The sequence below is a fragment of the Lissotriton helveticus genome, chromosome 10, assembly GCF_964261635.1.
Source record: "Lissotriton helveticus chromosome 10, aLisHel1.1, whole genome shotgun sequence".
In the NCBI taxonomy this organism is placed as follows: Eukaryota; Metazoa; Chordata; class Amphibia; order Caudata; family Salamandridae; genus Lissotriton; species Lissotriton helveticus.
The window spans coordinates 250,358,606-250,367,303 of NC_136071.1; positions in this window are offsets into that span (position 1 = coordinate 250,358,606).

The window sequence follows — 8,698 nt, forward strand, 5'->3', positions numbered from 1 at the left end:
ATCTTGCCTTTTTTCAAATGTCACACTCTTGTCGTGCACGGCAGTCATTTTAGATGCCTTGACCAGACCCACTCTGTGCACGCTGTCGATCCTTAGCATGGCTCCCCACCCTCGCAAGCATCTCCCCCAGGCAGTGGTCACCCCCGCTCTCTGTCTTATGCATGGGTAATAAACCACCCCCCATCTGCGCTGCTCTTCCCTGAGAATCACACCCTGTGCCCGCCCGACACCTCCCTTTCACCCTATTCACTACCGCACCCTCTGACACTCCTTTTCCTCTGTGTCCGATTGTCCAGGCCGGTCCTAGGGTATCAGCTAGCCCTGCAGATGTAGTTTATGGCCCCAGCTGTAAAGAATCACCCCTCTTCAAAGGAGTTATAGTAGATCAAGGCCCACACTCGATGAGATCCATCACAGCAGACGCGTTCCTATTATCTGAAAACCATCCTGTATTGTGATTGGGGAGGGGACCGAGCCTGAAGCGGAAGATTCCAGGGATGACTCTTTGTACATCAAAGTTTTTACAATTATGTGTCACATTAAAAATATATAGCACTCCAACAAAGTAGTAAGATTATAAAACTTTAATAACTTATAAATATATACAAGAAAACAAAAACAGTAATAACATATAAACATTTTTAGGGAAAAACAACGAAGTAGCGGTCGGCTGTGCGAATAGTCCCAACGCAGCACAACGTCCAGATTTCTGGCGTGGGGCGTCGCGGGGGGTGGGTCATCAGTAGCAAACTGTTGTGCGAATAGTTCCAAGGCAGCAGAACGATGGCACCAAGGTGATGTCCAGTAAGTTGCCTCACTGGTTTTGGTATCCTACAATGCTGCTCCGAATAACGGCGTGGGGCGCCCCGGGGGAGGCGGCGTGAACGGGCCTCTCCAGGTGGAGTCTCGTCTGTTGTAGTGGGGCGCCCCTTTACCGTTTCAGTTGCCATTCCGTCCGCTTTTGGTTCACTATGTCAAAAGCCGCAATTCAGCTGAGTTGCGCCCACTCTTGCGGTGCAGCGATAGGCGGCTGTCACAGGACTCTGAAAATGGCGGCAGGCTGTTTCCTTTTTGGGCCTGGTCCACTGAAATGGCCCTGGGACACCTTGGAAATCGGACGCTTGTCTGCTAGGTCTTGGACCCCATTCTCGAAAGCGTCCCCTCCGCCTTGAGGATTCATCAAAAGTTTTGGGGGCCCCCGACTCCTGTAGGCTTCTGGTGGGGAGCGGCTGCCATGATTGCTCGCGGAATGACCACGACGGAGCTACGAGATGGTGGTGCTCTCATGCTGACGCCAGCTTCAGTCTGAAACATCCAGAAACAAGGTGGGGCTTTCATCGTTTGGGAAAAAAAAAAGTTTTCATCCAATGAAAAGTGTTGTTTTTAGGTCATATGATCAAGCCTTCCATCATTAGGAAACCAAAAGTAAAATGAACCAATGAAAAGTTTTATAAACAAGTCACATGACCTGTTATGCGGCATAGGGTATAAAATGCGGAGAAAATACGTTGGCACGTGAGGCGGCGTCAGTAGCGGACCGATGTGCGAATAGGCCGAAGGCAACACAGCGCGCCAAGATCCGGATGGCACCGAGGTGGTGTCCAGCAAGTTGCAGCACTGGTGTGGCCATCCTACAATGCTGAAAGTCGGCGTGGGGCGCCCCGTTGGCCTGTGAGTTTGCGTCAGTAGCGGACCGATGTGCGAATAGGCCGAAGGCAGCACAACGCGCCAAGATCCGGATGGCACCGAGGTGGTGTCTAGTAAGTTGCCGCACTGGTGTGGCCATCCTACAATGTTGAAAGTCGGCGTGGGGCGCCCCGTTGGCCTGTGAGATGGCATCAGTAGCGGACCGATGTGCGAATGGGGCCAAAGGCAGCGCAACAATATTTTCTGACTAGAAGACACCACAAGGCGCTGAGATGCCAAGATTCGGATGGCACCGAGGTGGTGTCTAGCAAGTTGTGGTACTGGTGTGGCCATCCTACAATGGTAAAAGTCGGCGTGGGGCGCCCTGTTGGCCTGTGAGATGGTGTCAGTTGCGGACCGATGTGCGAATGGGGCCAAAGGCAGCGCAACAATATTTTCTGTATGGAAGATACCACTAGGCGTTGAGATGCCAAGATCCGGATGGCACCGAGGTGATGTCTAGCAAGTTGCTGTACTGGTGTGGTCATCCTACAATGCTGAAACTCGGCGTGGGGCGCCCCATTAGCCTGTGAGATGGCGTCAGTAGCGGGCCGATGTGTGAATAGGCCGGAACCAGCACAAGGCGCCAAGATCCGGATGTCACCGTGGTGGTTTCATAGTTGAGAGGCACTTCATCTGCAGTGGGGCGCCGAGATCCGGATGGCACCGAGGTGATGTCTAGCAAGTTGCTGTACTGGTGTGGTCATCCTACAATGCTGAAACTCGGCGTGGGGCGCCCCATTAGCCTGTGAGATGGCGTCAGTAGCGGACCGATGTGTGAATGGGGCAAAGGTAGCGCAAGAATATTTTCTGAAGAGGAGACACCACAAGGCGCTGAGATTCGGTTACCACCGAGGTGATGTCTAGCAAGTTGCCGCACTGGTGTGGCCATCCTATAATACTGCTCCGAATAACGGCGTGGGGTGCCCGAAGGGGGGGGGGGAGGCGGCGTGAACGGGCCTTCCTAGGTGGAGGCTCGTCTGCTGTAGTGGGGCGCCCCTTTACCGTTTCAGTTGCCATTCAGTTTCGGCTGCTCTTGATGCTACAGCGACAGGCGGCTGCAACAGGACTCTCAAAATGGCGGCCTGTTCTTTGGATTTGGGCCTGGTCCACTAAAATCGCCCTGGGACACCTTAGAACTCGGACGCTCGATTTTTTTTTCCTTTCCTGTACATGCAAAAAAAGGTAAATGCCCGGTACGTTACACGCTTCATCTGCCACGATGAACTCTCCAGAGGAACCGAAAAAAAATATAGTTATGGTAACTATACCATGCATCGTCATATGGAGAGGTGGCACCAATTAATTATAGTGCTGCATAAAAGAGAGATTTGGAGGAGAACCCCTGACCTGCTAGTACATTCATCAAAGAAGTGGCACTGACAGCATCAGAGGCAAGGGAAACGGTCCCAAATATTTAGAAGAACTTTGGAAAGATTAAAATGACATGTTTAGATTGTGGCAAATTAATTTCATGTGGACAGATGAGTGTTACTCTAATAAATACAGCATATGAACATCATCATAGTCGATGGTTGGTAGAGACATTTTGACTATATCCTGGACCTGCCCGTCCTCGCCCAAAATGGCGCCGGAATAAATGGGACTCGTAACTCCTTGTTGTGTACTGGTTGCAGAACCTTGAAATCACGAGATACGTATGCAGTTTTGAAGCACATGGCGGGCGGGGACGAGAATTGATTGAATATTTCGACATCCCTATTGATATTAAGTTCTGATGTGTTATTGATTACTGTACTATTGAAAGTTCGAATTAACGTCACCCATGGTACTTGCCCGCAAATGTATATCTAGATAATTTTATTGTAACTGGCCCTGTCGTATTTTAATTATAAAATGTACGTCCACCGATTCCGTAACTGTTAGACACCTTAGTTCTTGCAACCTAATGGCCCGCCCGTTACGTTCCTCTACAGTGTAAATGTCTACTCATCATATACGATTACAGTTTGCTCCGTGGCCGGCCCACGTGGTTATAGGCTCGTATTTGTATAATGAAATTTTCACAATAAAGGTTTTTAAAAGAAAACATGGTAGTAGTATATACATTGGTAAAGTTTTTAATAATAGTCACTGTTTTAGAATCATTAAAAGGCAAGTGAAATAAAGCAGACCAATTACATGAAGGGTAAAAGGTATAATTCGAAGGAACGCAGTAAAGATAAATGGTCAAGGGCTGTTGTGTTTTCTACTCCTGCAACATAAAGTGATCGATAAGAATCTCATATTCAGGCGTATCGGCGACTAAGACAGCAGGTCGACCCTCTTTTGCTCAACGGCTCCGTCATGGGACGAAGAAACGCTCTTTTTCTCGAAAAAAGAATATATTTTACTTGCAGGACAGTTGTAAATTTTCCGGGAAAGTACATTAGCCTGGAACATTATAACATATATTTAAGAAAAAATAATGTTCGGAAGTAATAAAAAGCGTAATTTTTAGGTCATATGACCAAGCCTTTCATCATTAGAATAAGAAAAGTAAAATGAACCAATGAAAAGTTTTATTAACAAGTCACATGACTTGTTATGCTTACGTTACGCGCTGCGCGCCCCGGATGACTTCCGGATGCGCTAACGCGGCGCGTCATATGACGCATTACGCGACAACGCAGGTCCAGAATATAGTCAAAATGTCTCCACCAACCAGCGGTCGGAACACAACCCCTTTCAGCAGGCTAAATAGTTCTGTTAAATGACAACAGAAGGGACAGGCAACAAGAACCATCAGTCAAAGAGGGGAGGGCTAGTTCTTCTCTACCGGGTTACATTGGGGCGCTACCGGAACTGATCGAATTGGTAGTCTACAGTGTTTCTGGATGTTTCAGACTGAAGCTGGGGTTAGCATGAGAGCAGCACCATTTCGTAGCTCCGTCGTGGCCATTCCGCAACCAATCATGGCAGCCGCTCTTTATCGTTATTTTGGGCGGGGTGGGTGGCGGAGCCGAGCTGTTTTGCAGCCATCATTGTGTGGAGTTCAGTTCATCTCACTAGTTTTGTATTTGTCATGAGGGGTTGTTCCTAATGTTTCTATTTTAGCGAGGTCAAAAAGAGATCCCATTAGTGGCCTACTGATTTTGCTCGATTCCTTTTCTTTTTTTTTTACACGATTTTTCGTTATCTGCAAAGACTAAACAGAGTATTGCGACTCTGTGTTTGTTTGTAAATAGAGAATGAACCAAAGAGAACCAATTCTAAAACAGTAAATACTTGGATAACAATCAATCAAATGGAGAGAGAAGCAGGCACGACGTATTACAACGGGGGCAAAGGCCTGCGTTAACTACCCTTCACTATGTGCAAAGAGAGAGTACTCCTAATAGAAATGAGGGGGGGGGGCACCATTCAAAGCAGATCAGTGTGCATAAACACGAAAATGTTTTCACTTACCACGTACTTGACATTCGACAGCTTATGATATTTGCTATTAAAAAACCATTGAAATTCACTGAAAAAACCATAGGTTATAGACCATATATAGTTAGGAATTAGCATTTACAAAACCTTGAAAATTCACTGAAAAAACCATAGGTTATAGACCATATATAGTTAGGAATTAGCATTTAAAAAACGTTATTTTACTCACACAAAACCATTGAAATTCCATATATAGTTAGTTGCACTAACTATATATCGCGCACCCGCAATCCACTGCTGATGATGTCACATATTACATCATTCATGACATGGTCAGTGACATCACTGATGACATCACTGATGACATCTCAAATGACATCACTGATGACATCACTGATGACATCTCATTTGACATCAATGACCACATCACTGATGATATCATTCATGTGACAATACAATGCATCTCCTCACATTTTAATATAACCTCTGTTTCACCCAGTGTTAAATACAGAGTATAATTTTTGAAACCATTGACACACCAATACTAGTTACTACATACGTACTCACTGATTCCTACGTCTACACACACATTCACTCATTCACCCATACAATCATTCATACATACAATCACTCATCTTTACAACACTATCATATGCACTCATACACCTATACAGACACTCACACTCTGCCACTCATCCATGGAGTTACTCACACACCTAGTCAGTCCTGTAAAGAATCAATCACACTTCCATTTTCTTGTCTATACAGTTAAACATAGAGCACCTTACATTTTCAAACATATACTAACACATACTTACTTTCTTATACAATCATTGATACAAGTACACATTGATCTGCACAGAGTCACACACCTCCCAGCCAGCCACACATACACTCAGTCTCCCATACAAATACTTGGACAATCAATCAATAACCCATATAGTTAATCATATAGCTACTGATCAACACATGCAGCAGTTTACAGAACAACAGACATAATGATGCACAAATTAAGACAGTTTAGTCACTAACCCATGCACTCAGTGAGACACATTTAATCACTCACTCATACATTCAGTCATGCACCTACTAAATCCTTCGTCCAGACACTTATACATCTACTCATTCTTCAATATGTAAAACATATTTAAACTTTACAGAAGCACACAGTCACTGGATGATGTCATCAGTGATCTCATCAGTGATGTCATTTGAGATGTCATCAGTGATGTCATCAGTGATGTCACTGACCATGTCATGAATGATGTAATATGTGACATCATCAGCAGTGGATTGCGGGTGCGCGATATATAGTTAGTGCAACTAACTATATATGGAATTTCAATGGTTTTGTGTGAGTAAAATAAGGTTTTTTAAATGCTAATTCCTAACTATATATGGTCTATAACCTATGGTTTTTTCAGTGAATATATATATATATATATATATATATATATATATATATATTCACTGAAAAAACCATAGGTTATAGACCATATATAGTTAGGAATTAGCATTTAAAAAACCTTATTTTACTCACACAAAACCATTGAAATTCCATATATAGTTAGTTGCACTAACTATATATCGCGCACCCGCAATCCACTGCTGATCATGTCACATATTACATCATTCATGACATGGTCAGTGACATCACTGATGACATCACTGATGACATCTCAAATGACATCACTGATGACATCACTGATGACATCTCATTTGACATCATTCTTGTGCTAATACGATAAACCTCTTCAGACTCTAATATAACCTTAGATACACTCAGTGTATACAGACACTCACACACTGTCACTCATCCATGGAGTTACTCACACACCTAGTCAGTCATGCAAAGAAACAATCTCACCTCCATTTCCTTAACTATACAGTTATACACACCTTACTTATTCAAGCATATACTAACACATATTTACTCTCTTACACAATCCCTGATACAAGTTCACAATGATCCATACAGCCACTCACACATTCAGTGGCTCTCATGCACAGTTAATTATATATGCCAACTCTCACATGTACTGTGTTTTACATATGTACTTACTATGACATGTAGCATTGAGATATCCATTCACTCATCAATACACTCATGCACACAGTCAACTGCCCATGTAGCTGTTTCCACATGCACTCTTGAACTCATACACCTAGTGAATCAACTGCTGACACATCTATGCACAGAGTCACACACCTCCCAGCCACCCCCCACACAAACTCAATCTCCCATACAAATACTTGGGCAACCAATCAATAACACATATAGCCTCTCGTATAGCTAATGATCAACACATGCAGCAGTTTACATCACAACAGACATACTGATGCACACATTCAGACTGTTTAGTCACTAACCCATGCATTTAGTACGACACATTTATTCACTCACTCACAGTCAGTCACGCACCTACTAAATCCTTCATCCAGACACTTATACATCCACTCATTCTTCAATATATCAACATATTTAAACTTTACAGAAACACACAGTCACTGGATGATGTCATCAGTGATGTCATCAGTGATGTCATTTGAGATGTCATCAGTGATGTCATCAGTGATGTCATTTGAGATGTCATCAGTGATGTCATCAGTGATGTCATTTGAGATGTCATCAGTGATGTCATCAGTGATGTCACTGACCATGTCATGAATGATGTAATATGTGACATGATCAGCAGTGGATTGCGGGTGCGCGATATATAGTTAGTGCAACTAACTATATATGGAATTTCAATGGTTTTGTGTGAGTAAAATAAGGTTTTTTAAATGCTAATTCCTAACTATATATGGTCTATAACCTATGGTTTTTTCAGTGAATTTTCAAGGTTTTGTAAATGCTAATTCCTAACTATATATGGTCTATAACCTATGGTTTTTTCAGTGAATTTCAATGGTTTTTTAATAGCAAATATCATAAGCTGTCGAATGTCAAGTACGTGGTAAGTGAAAACATTTTCGTGTTTATGCACACTGATCTGCTTTGAATGGTGCCCCCCCCCCCTCATTTCTATTAGGAGTACTCTCTCTTTGCAGATAGTGAAAGGTAGTTAACGCAGGCCTTTGCCCCCATTGTAATCCGTCGTGCCTGCTTCTCTCTCCATTTGATTGATTGTTATCCAAGTATTTACTGTTTTAGAATTAGTTCTCTTTGGTTCATTCTCTATTTACAAACAAACACAGAGTCGCAATACTCTGTTTAGTCTTTGCAGATAACGAAAAATCGTGTAAAAAAAAAGAAAAGGAATCGAGCAAAATCAGTAGGCCACTAATGGGATTTCTTTTTGACCTCGCTAAAATAGAAACATTAGGAACAACCCCTCATGACAAATACAAAACTAGTGAGATGAACTGAACTCCACACAATGATGGCTGCAAAACAGCTCGGCTCCGCCACCCACCCCGCCCAAAATAACGATAAAGAACGGCTGCCATGATTGGTTGCGGAATGACCACGACGGAGCTACGAAATGGTGCTGCTCTCATGCTAACCCCAGCTTCAGTCTGAAACATCCAGAAACACTGTAGACTACCAATTCGATCAGTTCCGGTAGCGCCCCAATGTAACCCGGTAGAGAAGAACTAGCCCTCCCCTCTTTGACTGATGGTTCTTGTTGCCTGT